Source organism: Balaenoptera physalus (genome assembly GCF_965194825.1).
Source record: "Balaenoptera physalus genome assembly, chromosome: 4".
NCBI classification, from domain to species: domain Eukaryota; kingdom Metazoa; phylum Chordata; class Mammalia; order Artiodactyla; family Balaenopteridae; genus Balaenoptera; species Balaenoptera physalus.
The window spans coordinates 81,193,039-81,213,188 of record NC_138891.1 but is presented as its reverse complement, the minus strand read 5'-3'; the positions used below and the strand labels follow the sequence as shown (position 1 = coordinate 81,213,188).

The 20,150-nt window shown below is 39.0% G+C and overlaps 1 protein-coding gene across 4 annotated transcripts in view; it reads right to left on the bottom strand.

Annotated features, from left to right (window-relative positions):
* The window catches only part of IGSF11 (immunoglobulin superfamily member 11), a 160,898-nt gene that overhangs the window by 112,926 nt on the left and 27,822 nt on the right, over positions 1–20,150 (bottom strand). Inside the window, exon 2 of one of the 4 annotated variants that reach the window (XM_082460080.1) lies at positions 651–713. The exons of the other annotated variants lie outside the window; for them this stretch is intronic. The gene's annotated coding sequence lies outside the window, so the exon portion shown is untranslated. The remainder of the gene's footprint in view (positions 1–650; positions 714–20,150) is intronic. 4 annotated transcript variants of the gene reach the window in all.

Sequence of the window (20,150 nt, the reverse complement as noted above, 5' to 3'; positions counted from 1 at the left end):
TACAAAGAGGCTCAGGGCTCAGCTCTGCAAACGGAATGCGCAATGGAATACCTCCCCAGAGAAGCTAAGCATGAGGGTTAGTGCATGAGCTCACCGCACAGGATGAGGAGGACTTTCCTCCAGGACATGGGTGAGGACAAGCTACAGCTCACACCACAGCCCCGCACACCCTGGGCTGGGGATATTCAGGGGCACGCTGTGGGGACTGGGGACTGTGGGCTCAGTGTACGGGTCACAGCTGCAAGTCTTGCCTGGTGACGGCATAAAAACACGCTTGGTCTACTCGGTGGAGGTAATCCAGCCCCAATAAAGATTGCACCGGCTGCTCAACGATGTTTGGAGTTCACCACCCAGAGAACTCAAAGAGCTACAATTCAGGGACACCAGGCGCGGAGCCCAACAACAGCAGCCTTGAAAAAGACAAGGAAGAAAAAATGTAGCAGCAACTCCCTGGGCATGTGACTTGAGACTCTTGGCAGGCTGCCCCACGGGGCTGGGACAGTCTGTGGGCAGAGAACTCACATCTTTCTCTCAGCTGCCAGAGGCCAAGAAGGCCCAGACAGAGGACTACCAGCTCAGATCCTCCAGCAAGCTAATAATCAATGAGCCCCTCCAGAGGAGAACAGTGAATGAATAACCACAACTCTCACCTGCTTTACACAGTCGCGGGACTGATCAGCATCACTCCAACCGGGCTTCATGACGTCCACAACCTGAAACAGTTCTGTAATATATTAATTGGATATCAAATATGCAACTGATGCAAGGCTTGTTCCCCGGTAGGCATAGTGCTAAACAAAGCTCTGTAGCAAAAACAAAGGACAGAGTTCAGCTTAACAAGTCAACCAACATTAATAGGGCGTGAATTGAGACACTGGGCCAAGAACAGGTAACACAAATATGAATAAGAAGACTTTGAGGAAACTACAGCGCACTGGGGGGAAGGAAAAAAAAGCAAAGAGAATGTCAATATAATATGGCAACTGCTGGCACAGTATGTACATGACAGTATATGAAGATCACCAGCCAGAGTTAAATGACCAAAATCAAAGCAGGCAAACGTCGACTCCCACAAGGACCAAAGGGAAGAGTTAAAAAACAACCCTATAAATAATCTAGTCTGGATTTTCAAATGAGGACACAAGTTATAAGGGGAGTATGACTTGCCCAGAGTCATGCAGTCAACTAGAAGCGAAGCCTGGGCTGGAACTCAGGTTTCCACTGCTTTCCACCATAACAGAACACTGTTCCAAAATCACAGATATGGGACAAGTTCTAAGCTTCTGAAGCTGGGTAATTACAACTTTCAAAAATGCAGATTCTAAACTGACTAATGAACTGTGAATGGGGATGGAAGGAGGGATGTGAGGGCTGGATGTCCCCAAGGGTGGGAGACCTGGCATCTGCATGTAGTGTGTCAGTAAAACCAGAAAAATTAAAAGCATTTCATTTGTAACTGACAGCAAACATTCTCCTCAAAACAAGTATTTGCTAAAAAGTTGCTTCAGCGGTGTTACTAGTTCTCTGCTCCTCCCCTACAGCAGAGAGCTATTTTATCACTTGTGCGAAGAATGTGGACATGTGTTGCATGCAAGATTTCTCAGAGACTACTGAAATTAGGCAGATTACAACATAACTGCATCTACTTCAGACTGAGTTTGCAAGCCCCTTCCCCAACAGAACTTCACTATGGCATCACGAAGTTCAAAGCAATACCCGTATGAACTAACACAAAGCTCTACCCATGTGACTTTGCAAACTGAAATGCAAGCCAGTTGTGATTATATGGTAATGAGACCACTGCTACACTTAAATCCTTCAATGAACATTCACTGATTAACTCTGTCACGTACTATATTAAGACCTGGTTTTGGGGGGGAGGGGATGACCGAGGTGTCGGGGGCGGGGGGAGGTTAGGGGACAAAGGATGAGAAGCCAGACAAAGGAAAACACAAGATAAAAAAGACACAACCCCAGTCTAGTCAGGAAAGCAAATATGCATGCAAATAACTGTAAAACCGTTTGATAAATGTTATAAAACAGTGCTACTCAAGATGTGACCTGTGGACCAATGACGACCTGTGAATTGTTTGCTGTTGGTCCATAAAAACATAGTTAAGTTCAAAACTGAGCATAAACATTTAGAAACCTAGTAATTTTAGGTCTGTTGAATCTAATAATTTTAAAATGAGGTTTCTATTTTCTATGTCTTCTTTACACCTCATTTTTCTATTTCATTTTTATTACATTTTACAAAAGTATTGGTATACAAAGCAATAAAGTGATATATCAGAAGTACTATATAATACAATACTGTATGAGCACAGACGAAGACAAATGACGTGTTCAGAGAGGCTCCAGAGAGGAGATAACATTTGAGCTGCAAAGGATACATCAGACATAGTGAGACGTGGAAGGCATCCCAGGCAGAGGAAGAGCATCTGCAAAAGCCTGGGGGTCATAAAAGTAGATGGTATGTTTACAGCACAGACTTTGAGGCAAAGTAATAAACAGTATAAGTGCAGAAAGTTAAGCTACAAAGATTCAAAGAAACTTGTATGACTTTATAGTTTAGGCTTTGGGCTCTACCCAAAACGCAAGAGGGAATCACTGACCATTTTTATAACCAGGAGAAGGATGTGTTTATATTTTCATTACAGTTATTCTTTCAGAAGTACAGTAGGTAGATTTGAAGGGAGAGAGAACAGGGAAAGATAGAAACCAGTTATGAACATACTGGAAAATAATCTAGGTGGAAAGTGAAGAAACCTGCAAATGTCAAGGAAAATAGGCAAGAGAGAATAACTTAGAGAAATGTTTCATTTTTTTATTTTTTTTTTTAAGAAGAGACAATATGGAGTTTTTATTCAGCATAATCCACCTAGAATATGTTGACCTGTTGCAATCAGAGCAAACTATTTTCAAGAAAAAAAAATCACTTGTCTTATATCACAGATCCTACTCAAATGAATAAATAATTATCAACTATTACACATAAATTTAGATCAGAATTAAAACAGAGAAATCAAGGAATTTAGAGCCACATCCTATTTCTCTGTGGGAAGAGTTGTTTTTAAGCCAAGCCTTCATCTGTTTGTGGGCTACCTAGAGAGATAATGTGGACAACCTAAAACTTATGAAAATTACATAACCTTGAGGTTCATAACTGTCATCCTGGAGCACACCTGTATCATTAGAGAAATTTTTTAAAGGTATAATATGCATAATATTCCTTACTTATCAATATGGGTCAGAATCTGTAATCAGACAGTTGTTCACTTAGTAAGTGATTATACAAGGGAGAGATCGGTAAGTATAAGAATGTGGAGTGAGTGCGTTACTGAGAGACAGGAGAGATACTGGGATAAAATGGGAAATTCTGGAATGAAAATGTGAAAGTTCAGTAAACACAAGAACAGTGGGTGTGTTGCTGAGAAACAGGGGAGGTATCTGGGGTGAAATGTAAAATTCTAGAATGATATTGGGCTTAAATAATCTAAATAGATTCACATGTATCAGTGGAGAAGAAGTATGGATAGAGTTGTAGCCAACACATTTATTTTGCACATTCTATGAACAGAGCAGTATTGTAGATACTATGGGAGCTACAAAGGGGAATAAGAGGAAGTACGTCACCGTTAGTCCCAGGGCAATTCTAGGGTCTCCTGAGACTCCCCAGAAGTTAGTTCTGGACCACAGAAGGTCTGAGGTGCTTACCTCAGTAAGTAACAAACCAAGATTCACTTTCAATCAAGAGAATTCTATGGGTTCAAGGAATGTCTAAAGAGTATGGGCTGTGTGTGTGTGTGTGTGTGTGTGTGTGTGTGTGTGTGTGTGTGTGTGTGGTGGTAGGTGGGGAGGGAGGGTCCCTTGGCTGGAAGAAATTCATATTTCCTGAAATGTCCCCAGGGCAAGTTTGAGTCCCTGAAATGAAAACTGTTGAGCCAGCCAGCTCCTCTGGAAGCACCCACTCTTCAGGGAAAATGCAGCCCTCCCACACACAGTATAAACTCCACTGAGATCCAGAGCTAGGCTTCTTCTTAGAATAGAGGTCACAGGCCTAGTGAGTCCCTGAAACTCAGTGACTCCTGAGAGAAAGCAACAGGAGTGGGGAATGTAGAGCAAGCATATACCATTTTCATGAAATATTTTGAAAAAAAAATAAGCCTGTTGTTAGATGTAGTCAAAAACAATTCAAATATTATTCTATCATGGATATTTATACCCCCACTGGCCATAACTAACACACACAGGGAACACTACTTATCCTAACACTACTGTTGTGAAACAGGCTCAAGAGTCATGATATGGTGGTCTGATGGTGTTTGACCAGGCTCTCATAATAAGTGCCTGCTATGTCTCAGGGCACATGATTTTATCAAAGTATATAATAGGCTTAGTTTTATAACAACTTTGACTGCCTTCTAGTCATGAACTGGAACAAATAACCACTATTGTATCTCTACGGCTCTATCTATATAAATGAAATTCAGCAATTAACCTGTAAACTTAATCTAATTATTCAACAAGTATACAAGATTAAACATTAAAAAGTTTAATTTACCTAAAGAGTAATGAGCTTTGAATCTAACATCATCAACAGCCACTTCATTTTATTTTATAAAAACATATCGCCTATGTCTGTGTAAACTGACATTGGATCGAAGATAAATGTTCACGTGTATGAGAAGAGAACAAAAAACTTTCTCCTAAGAGCATTAATTGCCATTCCGTTCTTAGAAAAAGAACAAATTCTCAATCAGCGCCTATCATCTGCAAGACACTATTGGGAATCAACGGAAAACAAAAAGATCTAATTATCCACAAGGTCTGGAAAAGATCAAGAACAGAATCCCTTAATACCGACAGTGTATGGAGGTAAGCAGAGGAGAAGCTCTCCATTCAAAGTCCCCAGGATCCTCAGCAAGGCCCGTATAATGCACCAGCACGGAAAGTGATGAATAAGCTTCATTGAGAATAGTGGCCACGTCATGGCTGGCTGAACATTCAGTCCACAAACAGAAGGCTTCTTGTATTTGCTCGAATCAACCACAGGAAAGTTTTAGCAAAAAGACTGTTATATTCAAATGGAAATCAGTACTTTCCAGTAAGAATGGACAATTAGCAATTTCTTAAACTGGCACTAAGAGGAAGAGCAGGGAATTGTACCAGAATCATCACAAACAACCCATATTCCAAAATGTCAAATAAAAAATAAAGACTACCAGGGTTATTCACACGTTGAAAAATTTCACATAGCAGACCTGGGTCTGGATGTTATGCATCTCCCAGTGGTCAACCTACACTGGGAGATTTCACCCAAATACTCCCCTTTTGTAAATCTCTTATTACATACATACAAGTGTAAACCACAATCTAAGATTCCAGCACATAGTTAATTTAGATGGTATTCCTCAAACATTTAGTAAAAGAGCACAAAGCCTGTTTATACACTATTTGGATCTACATTTAAAAAGCTTTTATTCACCAGATTAACAGATTCTAGCCAATACCTCTTCCAGACTGGCAAGACAAACAGTCACCATCCTCACCCCCACCTCCAAGCACTCATGCAATTTTGGCCTATCTGATTTATGCACCTGGCTTTGTGAAACTGATCCTGGGGCTGTAACAAGTCACAGATAAATTACAAGGATTCCATAGCCACTTTGGGATTGAAGAAAAAAGTTCAATGGAAAAAGAGAAGTTGAAGAAATTGCACCAGAGTTAAGCAATGATTTCTTAGATAGGTACTAAAAGCACAAGCAAAAAAGGGAAGACTTGCTAACTAAACTTGATCAAAATTTAAAATGTCTGTGCTTCAAATGACACCACCAATAAAGTGAAAAGGCAACCAACAGAAGGAGAGAAAATATTTATAAATCATATGTCTGATAAGGGACTTGCATCCAGCATCTACAAAGAAATCTTAAAATTTAATAATAAAAAGACAAAAAAACCCAATTAAAGAATGACAAAGGGTTTGAATAACACATTTCTCCAAAGAAAACATACAAATGACCAATAAGCACATGAAAATATGCTTAGCATTATTAGTTATTAGGAAAATGAGAAACCACTTCAAACCCTCTAGAATGGCTACAATAAAAAGACAGTAACAAGTGTTGGTGAGGAGGTGGAGAAGCTGAAACCCTCACACACTGCTGGGGAGAACGTAAAATGGTGCAACCACTTTGGAAAATAGTTTGGCAGTCAAACAGAGAGGTGCCACAAGGTCCAGCAATTTTTACTTCTGGGTATATATGCAAGAAAAATGAAAACGTATGTCCACACAAAACCTGTACATAAATGTTCAGAGCAGTATTTATGAAAGCCAAAAAGTAGAAACAATCCAAATGTCCACCAAATGATGAATGGATAAATAGAAATTTGTACACCCACACATATAACATTATTCAGCATTAAACAAAAGGAATGAAGTACTGATACATGCTAAAACATGAATGAACCTCAAAAACACTATGCTAAGTGAAAGAAGCTAGTCATAAAAGACCATATAGGCAACTCTACAGAGGCAGAAAATAGTCTACAGGTTGCCCAAGTACTAGGAGGGGGTGGGAGAGAGCGGAGAGTGACCATTAATGCACACAAGCTTTCTTTCTGGAAGGCTGAAAATGTTCTAAAATTACATTATGGTGATGGATGCACAAATCTGCATACTGAAAACTGCTGTATAGATGGGTGGATTTTATGGTATGTAAATTATATCTCCATAAAGCTTTTTTTAAATTGTGCCAAAACCGCAAATCTTTATGCACTCCTAAAAGCCATCCTGCAAGCTACTTGATATCAGATGGGGCCAGGCATATTTGAAGTAGAACAATTATTCTCAAATCAACATGCATTCATATCCCAAGCATTGGTCTAGAATTGGACTGGCTCTGGGGGCACCAAAGGACGCAATATTTATATTCCAAACACCTTGAATCTCTAAGAATTAACAAAACCTAGCAGCACTTGCTGCCAATTTTGGTTCCATTTACTTCAACAAACACTGACTGAAGTCCACCATAGGCTAGGACTATGGCTAGGTTTACAACACACAGACAAAAGATACAGTGGGCCCAACGCCCAAGGAGTTCATAGCTTCTTAAGTCTAAGACAGACATGTAAGCACATGATTCAAGTTCAGTGCTCTGTGTGCAAACTAGTATAAGTATGGGGGTAGAGAAATGGTACAGAGAAGGGAGTAATTAACTTCGTCTAAAGATGACACACAAATGTCTCACAGGAATGACAACATCTGAGCAGGGCTTGAAAGGACTGGTAAAAGGGAATGGTGTGGGAAAGGGGATGGAGGAAGGGAAGCAAACCAGAATCAAGGCAAAGAGGCTTGGGGGACTGAAAGAAACTGGGGAACAAATAAGGGTGAGACTAGAATGTTAGAAGATGAGTTGGGGAAATTAAGCCAGATCACGAAAGATCTTGTGGATATGCTACAAATTTTAAACCTTACCCTAAAGGTAATAGTGAAGCATTGAAAGGTTTTAAGCAGTGAATGAAACGATCAGATTCATTTTAGAAATATCATCCACGTAACAGTTTGTAGGATGAAGGTTCACTAGGGGAAGATGTTTTCCAGTTTTTATTGACCTATATTATTTTTAATGCGTATTCAAATGAAATTTTACACAGAAACCCAAGATGGTAAAAAAGCAAAGCTCTTCTGGTTGAAACAGTGGTGGAAGGGCCTGGACAATGTCCCTCTACCCCCCACCACAGAACAGCCCTTTGTGCTCTGGCAGAAGAAGGTGTGGAAAACTTTGCACTAAAGAGAGGATAACAGGAGATGGAGATTATTAGGAAGCTAGCGCAATAGTCCAGGGGAAAATGACCAATGCTTAAAATAATCATTAATGATGGAGAAAGGGGAGAAAAGAGTCCAGAAAACTCTAAAGAAGTACAGAATTGACAAGAGTTCATGACTTACTGAATGTAGAGAGTGAGGAAAAAGAATCATGGATAACTTCTGGGCTTCTAGGCTGCATGAAGAGAATTAATGTCATTGATAAGAGGAAATGTACAAGAGAGAGTTGACTCTCCTAAAGATACTTCAAGTCTAATAATTCTCAAAATTGAACTCTTGCTCCTCCTCCCCAACCTGTTTTCCAGTGTAGGGTTTCCTATCTCAGTATATGGCACCAGGTTGATGCTAGTGTCTGAGCCAGAAACCTGGGAATCACCTTTGACATTGGCTCTCCAGAGCACACCCCCACCATTCAGTCCATCACCAAGTGCCAATTCCAAAACTTGGTTCATCTATCCACCACTTCTATCGCCACTGCCGCCACTCTGGTTCATACCACCATCGTCTGACTCCTTGATTTCTCCAATGGCCTCAATCACTCTCCTCACCACTCTCCTCGACTCACTCCAATCCAGTCTACAAACAAGGATAACCTTTTTCTTTTTTATCTTTATTGGGGTATAATTGCTTTACAATGGTGTGTTAGTTTCTGCTGTACAACAAAGTGAATCACCTATATGTATACACACATCCCCATACCCCCTCCCTCTTGAGCCTCCCTCCCACCCTCCCTATCCCACCCATCTAGGTCATCACAAAGCACCAAGCTGATCTCCCTGTGCTATGCAGCAGCTTCCCACTAGCTAACTATTTTACATTTGGTAGTGTATATATGTCACTGCTACTCTCACTTCGTCCCAGCTTCCTCTCCCCCGCTGTGTCCTCCAGTCCGTTCTCTATGTCTGCATCTTTATTCCTGCCCTGCCACTAGGTTCGTCAGTACCATTCTTTTAGATTCCATATATGTGCATTAGCATCCGGTATTTGTTTTCCTCTTTCTGACTTACTTCACTCTGTATGACAGACTCTAGGTCCATTCACCACATTACAAATAACTCAATTTTGTTCCTTCTTATGGCTGAGTAATATTCCATTGTATATATGTGCCACATCTTCTTTATCCACTCATCCGTCAATGGACATTTAGGTTGCTTCCATGTCCTGGCAATTGTAAACAGTGCTGCAACGAACATTGTGGTACATGTATCTTTTTGAATTATGGCTTTCCCAGGGTATATGCCCAGTAGTGGGATTGCTGGGTCATATGGCAGTTCTACTTTTAGTTTTTTAAGGTGTTAAAAAAAACTGTTTTCTGTAGTTTAAGCCTTCTGTGAATTCCCATTGCACTTAATGTCCAAGACAGAGAACATGTCTGGTTTTATTCATCTTGGGATACTCAGTGCCTAGTACATTGAAAGAATGAAAGAGAGAGGATCAGGTCTGGGACAAGACGATGAATTCAGTTACAGGCCGGCTGGGTTTGAGGTGCCTATGGTACATCTAAGTAGAGTTACCCTACTGGCAACTGGCAGTATGGGCCTGGATCCCAATGACATTTGGCTTCACTATTTCAGAACTAACAGAAGTAGAGTTATCTATGGCAAACAGGACTAAGACTATTTTAGATAATCATGAACTAAGTTAATAAAGCTTGAAGCAAGCTCAGCTTCTTAGAAGAGATTAAAGTGTCTCTCTAATCTGAAATTCTGCAGCTCTAGGTCAGGTCTAGGTTAGCATTTCAAGGACAAGAGAAACCACTGAGATAGCACTAGATTTGTGGTGGGATCTTTACAAGGAGTGATTTGGTAGCAAAGCCTATGATTTGGGCACTTCCTTCAAACTGCTTTTGCAATACCTCTGTTATCTTATCTGATGTCCTCACCAATTTCCAAATGCCTTCTCTATTAGTTAATCATAAATCATTCCTGACTCTCAGACAGTACATCTGGGGCCGTGCTTGGAAGTCCATATCCTGACCACTACACCAGGCAATTTCTCAGTCTGGGCATGTGACTAAGTTAACAGTTCAGGCGACAGATACAAAAGTTATCTCCCTTCCTCTCTCCCACTGACGCTAGAGAGCTGCCTTAGAATGTGCTGGTACAAGGATTTTTAGACAATAATAATTAAATTATGACTTACAGTGGGTTTCCTATAGTACTGTGCAAAGCATTTAATATAAAATACTGTACATGACAAATAAACATGAAGAGCTTACAGAGAGTTTCTTTAAGTAATGATTACTTTTCCAGATGCAGATGTAGAGGACACTGATTACAACCTCCTAATTCTTTTTCCTCCTTAACTTTCCTCAATATCAGTGTTTCGTAACTACTGAATACAAACCCTTCAAGTTCAAAAAGATGGTATTCAATTTTTAAGTCAATAATAAAATAATTATTCAAATATTTTAACTTTTAAAACAGAACTTTTGAGAACCTCTTTCTACATATCCAGGGAGCATGTATGACTATAGTGTAAGAGGGGTCGGCTTATGACCTAGTCAGTTGGTTAACTATTCAGGTGACCACAGACAACAGCCTGGTGACTTTGACAGTACTAAGGTTTTAAACTGATTTATATTTAGTCATATATCATTTATTTGATATCTATAAAGAACCACTGGCTAAATACAGAAAACATAAGAATTATTGAAATATAAGTCAATAAAAAAACACAAACGTTAAATCCTGCAACTTCAACTCAAGATGATATTTACCAGCTGTGTGTATCGCATTATCTGGTCAAATTTCTTATCCCTTGCAAAATGTCTCCAGTACTTCCAAATCCAATGGAAAAAAAGGAAAGATACAGAAAATATAATATCAAAAGTGGCTTTTCATCTATGGGGAATAAAGACTGCCCCCACAATGTGTTATTTGCCAAAAAAGTACTTACAAATAGCAGCTTGAAATATTTTGCCTATTATTGTATTCAAAAAGAAAGTCTCAAAAATAATTTTTAAAAAATAAGACAAAATACCAGACAGGATAACAAAGTAAGGTTTTTATTTCTTTTCAATGCCTCAACACAACCTTAAATTTCAATCTGCACTTTCTATATTCATGTCCAAAAGCCTGTTACCTTAAAATTTGACAAGTGGTGCTTTCTTTGATGTGATTAATTTAAAGTAAATTCAGCAATCCTGTTACACATGCAAAATAATGTATATACAATATAAGTTTATTCATCTTAGCGTTGCTTACAAAAGTAAAAGTTTGGAAACCACCTAAGTATTCATCAACAGGGAAGACAAGTTATGGTACACCGATACAATGAAATGTTGTGCAGATATTAAAAAAATAATAAGGAAGCATACAGGTACAGTGTGCTACTATTTGTGTAGGAAAAAGGGGAGGGTTATACATGTATTTGAATATGCTTAAAATAACTCTAAAATGATATTTCTTAACAACAACAAAAGAAACTAACATTGGTTGCCCGGTGGAGGAGACATATTGGAGGAATGTGGTCAAGGGAAACTTTTCAATGAAGTATTCTTTTATATATTTTTTGAAGTTTGAGCCATGTGAATGTATAACCTTTTTCCAAGATAGAAATGTTTAAAATAGATGACATTTTCAAAAAGTAAACCATGTCTAAGATTATTTTAAAAGAAATGAACACTTTCAAAAACATTGTATTCAATAACTAGGTTATATATAACCAGAATGATAAAACCATTTTGTAAAAAAGGAACTATCACAATTATGTCTGTAATCTTAAAACTGCTCAATACACGCCCGCTTGAATCACATGGAACACAGCAATCTTAGAGTTAATTTCATCCCAAATCCTTTCTATATTCCATCAATGGTTGAAATAGTACCTACAATGGGTTCCTTCATTTCATTACAATGGGTTTCCTTCAGGGCTACAAGGAAACGGCAGTAAAAACATGAGTTTCTTGAAAAATCCTCATAAAAAATGATTGAGCAAAAAAGTTTTGAAAATATTTGATTTTTCTAATCACACTGCACATTACTTGTTAAGTAAAAAAGTCAAAATGTCTCTTCATTTATAATGCTAAATTAAAGCATATATTATATATAAACTTTACAGCAATAGTACTTAATAACAGAATGTCCATTTAAGGTCACTTTTATTTTAACCACATTAGCTAGCATTGCCCCAAAATGACAGAATGCTTTGTAACAATTAATTCATAAGGAGGTTCTTGAGAAACAGGGTCTCAGGTCAAAAAAACGGTGAGAACAAAGCAAGCTGCCTAAAGTAATAGTGACCAACTGACACCCAGAGTTGTTGGGGAACAAAAATCACAAATCTAAAAATATAAAACAAAATGAACAAAAAAGGTTGGCTTTTTGATTCACCATCCAACTTCCAACAGATATTCCCATTAATCATCTCTCACTGAGTTCATAGCAGACAGACTTTAACAGGTCTTCCAAAGATGCATCTTTCTTAACTCCTTTTCCCATCCTACCCTTCCAACTCCTGGCAAACACCTCACTTTTCATCTTTTCTAGAAGAAATTCAAGAAATTCTCTCTACCACACTGTAGTGTCCATCTTTTTACCTATCCTTTTGCCCTTCTCTTCCATCCCACAGGAGGTAGGGTAACTCCTTCCTTTACTTAATTAAAGCATCTCTCAACCTCCACCATGATCTTGTTTGTTTCATCACCCAACCACTTCACATTTCAGGTGCTCCCTTTTCTTTGGCTGCTTCCTTTGTGCCTTCAAAAAAGCAAAAAATTCTGTTATTTTGAAAAATTTCTTTTGACCCTGGTCTCTCCTCTAACTGTTGTCAAATTTCTCTCCTTCTTCTAGTCAAGCTGTCCAAATATTATCCACATCCGTTACCTCCTCCATTTTCCTTCAGGATGCTTCCATTTCAAATCCTCTACTAAAATAGCCTTATCAAAGTTCCCTAATGTCCTCCTAATCACTGAGTCAAAACTGAAAGAGACCTTTAAGCTTATCTGCTCCATTTAGCTCATTATATGGATAAGGAAGTTGACACTCATGAGGGATTAATTTGACCAACATTATACAGTGAATCACTGTGGGCTGGAATCTTGACAGCCTTCCATCCAGAAGAATACACATTTCTTGATTGAAAAAAAAAAAAAAGATAACTAACTAAAGAAAGATGACCCCTACTCAAGATCATTTCAGGTATCTCCACAAAAGAAAAAGGAAGAGCCACATTTATAACCTGGAATGAAGGTCAATACAAATATAGCAACAAAGAGTCCAAAGCTCATTTCAGTTGGCTTTGGAATGTGTCCTTGAACCTTATCAATTCCTAAACATCTAAACCAAATAATAAAGTTCCACTGTGAAATCTTTTCAGGAAAGTCAACTTTCCTCCTCATTTTCTCTATTCCTCCCTCTGCCATGCACTTGTCTGCAATACACAGTCTAAATCTGAGTGTTGAAAGATCCTGCATAGAAACTGAAGTCAGAGAAGTAGAAAGAGAAACAGGGGAATAAGAAGCAAGGAGTGTCTAGGAGGAGGAAGCTGTCAGCAGTGCTGAATGCTAAGTGTGCACATCTTCCCCTACAGACCTCTTTCAGATATTGTTGGTCATTTTAAGTAAGTCCCTGGAGTTTTCCTGAATTAGAGCTTAGCCTCTTTTACAAATAAACATGCCCATGAGCATGAAGAGCGTACGTTCCTTAACCTACTTGTAATCTACTTGTGCTCAGTCTCTCAGACTGTAAATTCTAAAGACTAAGCTGTAATAGTGTTAGGCTAAGATATTTGAAATTCTGCTACCAAAGCTTTCTCTCCATCCAACGCCGTCTTCCATAGCACACTCCTCGAGACATCCATAATACTACCAAAATAATAACCATCATAGTAACAATAATAACTTAGGACTTTAACAGAGAACTGATAGGAATTAACAGATAAAAAGATTATTTTGTTTACACTCAGCCTCTCCAGGTATTTCTATTCTCACATAATTGGGAGTTCATGGACTTTCTTGCTTCACTCTCTACTGTTTTGTCACACTATTTTCAGCTACCTTACAAATTGAGGAAGGGAAGGATCTATAAAATACCTAACGTCTACCTTAAAACATACAATGCCTAAATTTCAAATGAAACAGACAATTTAAAAAGCAAGGTAATGTTTTATTGGCTAGGAAACATAAGATACTATTTTGATATGATTTTGAATATTAATCTAATAATTTAATTAGCACAATGAGGGGAGGAGGGAGAATAGGAATGAACAAACAAGGGGAAAGACAAAAATGGAGGAATGAGGGATGAAGGGAAAGTAGAGGAAGTTAGGAAGAGAAGAGTCATCCCAGAGGCTGCCCTCTGGGGCTCTGTGTGTTGTCAGCTAGTTTTCCCTCTCAGACTCCTGTTTCAGAGCCAGCTGGACTTAGAGTCAGGTGACATCCCTGCACAGAGTGTACCAAGAATAGGGCTTCCTCTGGCAAAGCAGTATGCATGAGGTCACAGAGATTCAACCGGGATTCCCAGCAGCCTTGTTTAAAAGGAATAAAGATAATGAACACAACAAGAAAGGGAAAGGCAAGAAAGATGGGAGCAATTCCTACGTTAGCAAACACCAAGATGCTTCTCTTAATACCTCAATACTCAAGAACAGTAGCAAAGAATAGGCCATCTGGTCACCTTAAGTAAATATAATTTTGAACTCAAGGAACGATACTAGTTAAAAATGAACTAAGGGGCTTCCCTGGTGGCGCAGTGGTTAAGAATCCGCCTGCCAACGCAGGGGACACGGGTTTGAGCCCTAGTCCAGGAAGATCCCACATGCCGCGGAGCAACTAAGCCCGTGCACCACAACTACTGAGCCTGCGCTCTACAGCCCGCAAGCCACAACTACTGAGCCCGTGTGCCACAACTACTGAAGCCTGAGCACCTATAGCCCATGCTCCGCAACAAGAGAAGTCACCACAATGAGAAGCCCATGCACCGCAACAAAGAGTAGCCCCCGCTCGCTGCAACTAGAGAAAGCCTGTGTGCAGCAAGGAAGACCCAACACAGCCAAAAATAAATAAATAAATAATTTATTTAATTAAATAAATAAGAAGGGGACTTCCCTGGTGGTCCAGTGGGTAAGACTCCACGCTCCCAATACAGGGGGCCCAGGTTTGATCCCTTGTCGGGGAACTAGATCCCACATGCATGCCGCAACTAAGAGTCTGCATGCTGCAATTAAGAGTCCACATGCTGCAACTAAGAAGTCTGCATGCTGCAACTAAAAAGCCCTCACACTGTAACTAAGAAGTCTGCATGCCACAATTAAGAAGTCCACATGCCACAATTAAGAAGTCCACGTGCCACACCTAAAAAAAAAGATCCCACATGCCACAACGAAGATCCCGCATGCTGCAACTAAGACCCAACACAGCCAAAATAAATGAATGAATGAATGAATGAATTTTAGAAAATGAACTAAGAAGTCATTCAATCCAACCTTCTTACTTAGAGGTTATGGGGAAAAAAATCATTGTGAGGCCTATTTCCAGTACGGAGGAGTAAACTTCTACAAATTAATCCTCCCACGAATAACAACTAAAACTTTGGACAACATATAAGAAACAACTACCTGAGGGCTCTGGCAAGTGAACAAAATCCAACGTGTTTGGAAGGGAAGTCTAACCTTGGAAGAAGTGACAGTGTTTCAGAGAAAAGGAAACATTTACATACACAGGAGAAATGATCCCAATGACTGCAGACTTCTTACCCAAAGCCACAGAAGGCAGAAGACAGCTGAACAATATTCTTTGCAAAATGTAAGAAGAAATTTTAAAAACTGCCAACCTAGAAATAATATATACAGCAAAAATACCCTTGAAGAGTGAAACAGAGACAAAGACACTTCCAGATAAATGTACCTAAGAAAATTTGTCATGAGCAGACTTGCACAGTAAGAAATGCTAAAGGAAGTTCTTCAGGCTGAAGGGAAATCAAGCCACAGGAAAACCTGAATCTTCATGAACGAATGAAAAGCATCAGAAATGGCTAGTATCTAGGTAAATATAAAATAATATTTTCCTCTTAATTTCTTTAAAATAAATATGACCATCTGACACACAAATTGCCTTTTTGTTTTATAATATATATAGATGTAAAACATACATCAATAATCATATAAAGGACAGCGGGAGTTACAGTAAATGGACTTTTATGTTTTCAAGGTTTTCTATATTTTATGTGAAATGGTACAATATTAGATTTAAGTGTACCACGACAAGTTAAGGATGTATATTATAATCTCTAGAGCAATCACCAAAAAACAGAATAATGTAAAGAGGAATAGCTTACAAGTCAACTGATAATCATCAGAATACATTGAAAAGCAAGACACACCTATATGCTATTGTACAAGAGATATGTGTTAAATATGAAGACGCAGATAGATTTAAATAAATGAATGAGAAAAGATATACCATGCAAATAAATAGTAAGTATAAGAAGTCTCAAAGAGAGATAGTGAATATAAATGAATAGACTTAAAGACAAAGCATATAACCAGAGATAAAGAGGGACAATTCATAGTAATAAAAGAGTCAACTCACCAGGAAGACATAACAATCATAAGTGTGTCTGAGCCTAATAACAGACCCTGAAAGCACATGAGCAAAAACTGACCGAACTAAAGTGAAACAAAGAATTCCACAATAATAGAAGATTTTAACACCCCTCTCTCAGCAATTGATAGAAACACTGGACAAAAAATTAATAATGAGGACTTCCCTGGTGGCGCAGTGGATAAGAATCCGCCTGCCAATGCAGAGAACACGGGTTCGACCCCTGGTTGGGGAAGATCCCACATGCCGCGGAGCAGCTAAGCCCGTGTGCCACAACTACTGAGCCTGCGTTCTAGAGCCTGCGAGCCACAAGTACTGAAGCCCGTGCTCTGCAACAAGAGAAGCCACCTTCAATGAGAAGCCCATGCACAACGAAGAGTAGCCCCAGCTCACCACAACTAGAGAAAGCCTGTGCGCAGCAACGAATACCCAACGCAGCCAAAAATAAATAAACTTATTAAAAAAAAAAAATTAATAATGAAAAAAGAGGATTGGAACAACACTATCAACCACCGTGACCTCCAAAAACTGCTGAATACACATTATTTTCAAGTGCACCTGGAACATTCGCCAAGATGGACCATGTGTTTTCCCACAAAACAAGTTGCAATCAATTTAAAAGGAATGGCATCATACAGAATGTTTTCTTACCAAAACGGAATTAAACTTAAGTCAGTAGCAGTAATATATCTAGGGAACCCCCTAAGTGTTTGGAAATTAAATAAGATAACTTTACGGACCCCATAGATCAAAAAAATCACAGTGGAAACTAGAAAACATTTCGAACTAAGTTCAGGTGAAAAATACAACATATCAACATTTGTGGGATGCAGGAAAAACAGTGTTTACAGGGAAAGTTAAAGCTATACATGCTTATGTTGAAGAGAAAGGTCTAAAATCAGTAACTTACAGTTCCACTGAAAGAAGCTAGAAGAAAAGCAAAGACAAGTTACATAGAGGAAAAGAAATAATAAGGATATCAGGTAATTCAGTGGGGGAAAAGAACATCTTTTAAACAAAAAGTACTGGAACAACTGGATATTTGCATTAAAAAAAATGAACATCTGGACTTCCCTGGTGGCACAGTGGTTAAGAATCTGCCTGCCAATGCAGGGGACACGGGTTCGAGCCTTGGTCTGGGAGGATCCCACATGTCGCAGAGCAACTAAGCCCGTGCGCCACAACTACTGAGCCTGAGCTCTAGAGCCCATGCACCACAACTACTGAAGCCTGCGCACCTAGAGCCCATGCTCCGCAACAAGAGAAGCCACCGCAATGAGAAGCCAATGCACCATAACAAAGGGTAGCCCCCGCTCCCCGCAACTAGAGAAAGCCCACGCGCAGCAACGAAGACCCAACGCAGCCAAAAATAAATGAATAAATAAATGTGAACATCTACTCTCACCTCACCTTGAATTACAAAGATTAATTCCAAACGGATCATAGACATTTATTATGTAAAAGCTAAAACTATAAATCTCACTGATGAAAACACAGGAAGAAAATATCTGCAACTTTTGGTAGACATTTCTTATGACACAAAGAGCACAAAACATAAAAGAAAAAAATTATAGTGGACTTTTCAAAATTAAAACCTTTTGCTCTTCAAAAGACACCACTAATAAAGTAAAAAGGCAACCCACAAAAAGGCAGAAAATATTTACAATACATATATTTGACGAAAAATGGTATCCAGAATATACAAATAACTCAGTAAGACAAACAACCCATTTTTTAAAAATTGTCAATAGAGTCTGAACAAACACTTCCCTAAAGAAATGATACAAATGGTCATTAAAGCAAGTGAAGAGATGCTCAACATCACTAGTCGTCATGAAAATACAGACTAAAACCACAAGAAACCACTACACATCCATTAGAATGGCCAGAATTTTAAAAGATTGACCACACCACGTCTTGGCAATGATGTGAAACAACTGAAACTCTTACACACTGGTAGTGGGGTAAAAAAAAAAAATGAGGCAACTGCTTTGGAAAACAGTTTGGCAGTTTCCTTAGAAAGTTAAACATCAACCATTCCACATAAAATTATTTACCCCAAAAGACTGAAAACATGTTCACACAAAGACTCATACAAGAGTAGTCCCCAAACTGGAAATAACTCAAATTTTCCTCAATAGGAGAATGGAAAAACAAGTTGTAGTATATCCATGCAAAAGGGTTCCATTCAACAATAAAAAAGCAACAAATCAATGCATGCAACAACATGGCAAAATCATCATGCTGAGTGAAAGAATCTAGACACAAAAGAGTACATACTGTTTGATTCCATTTACAAAAATTCCATAAAATGCAAACCTACACACAGTAGCAGCAAGGAGATCAGTGGTTTCCTGAGGCTAGAGGCAGAAGAAGGGAGGGAGGGATGCAAAATGAGACAGATAATCTTTAGGGGGCGGTAAAAATATTCCATATCTTGACTGCAGTGGTGGGTCCACGGATGTCTATACAACTGTCATCGAACTGTATACTTTAAAATGGATGCAGATTTTTGTACTCAAACTGTACCTTATCAAAGTGGATTTTTAAAAAAATCATCGATGCCCACTTCGAGGGCCTTTTTTCTGTAGTAAGACGAGTGACCTAGTCATAGGCAACTCACCATCTTACCACCTTCCATGAAATCATGGTTCAATAGAGGCTGTAATTACATCAACCAAACTAAAAAAATAAATTATGTTTCATTTCCATACTAAAAATACCCTAAGTAAAAGGGATGTAAATTTTTAAAAACCATTTCCCCTTGGGGTGTGGGAAGGAAGCTACAGTTAATAAGGGCTAACTTAGCTTAATGTACTTCTACTGGGGAGTCTAAGGTAAAGGGAAAGAGGAGGGAGAGGACGATGGGAGAGGATGCATTCCAGGAAGTGCAAGACGCAACTTAATTAGAATCTTTGAAAAGAGCCTTGAGGCCAAGAGATTGCCAGAAATTCTTGGGGACCTCTGAGAAATACAGAGAACCTGGCAAACCATCAGTGGTTTGTGACTCAAGGCAAATTCGAGAAAAGAAAAACCACGAAGACCTCCCATTCTCAGGATTATTCATTATGACATTTCCCAAACCTTACGAAATTCCCAAATAAGGGCTACACAATGATTCTACATGCTTTATTTGATGTATTCATAATTGTATACCCCCTGTAAAAAAGTGGTTTGTTTTAGTTTGTGCTCAGATGGATACTGTTTTATTGAAACAGTTTCTTCGTCTACCATGCTATCTAGATTTCTAAGGTCTGGCCTGGTCACCAACCACAGAACTAGAACATAGACACAAATGCCTAGATTTCAGGCTCAATACAACACTAATAACCTTTCAATTATTCACATTTATCCATATATTAATGAAACTCCCACAAACTTAACACTTTTTTCCTTCTTACATTTCCCCCATTCTGAGAAGAAAATATTCTCTTTACAAGTCTTCATTTCGTGGGGCGGGAAGCTTCGAGTTTTTTTAAGATTTACTGAGAGTATCTCTCTCTTCTTGGACTTAATTTATCAACATTTAGGAGGAACCTCACATGATTTTGAGCTTCCACAACAGCCTCTTAGCTGACCTCGCCATCTCCCTCCTGGTCCACTTCCAATCCATCCTCCACTCTGCTGCTAAAGTCAAATTGCTAAAAGAGCAAAGCTGAGCAAGTTATTCCTCCTGAAAACCCTGGGATGGCTTCCCACTGCTCACCAGGTAGTCCAGATCCCTGTGCTGGCCTATCCTGCTGGCCCATCTCTGGCCTCTGCTCCCAGGGGAACCCTACC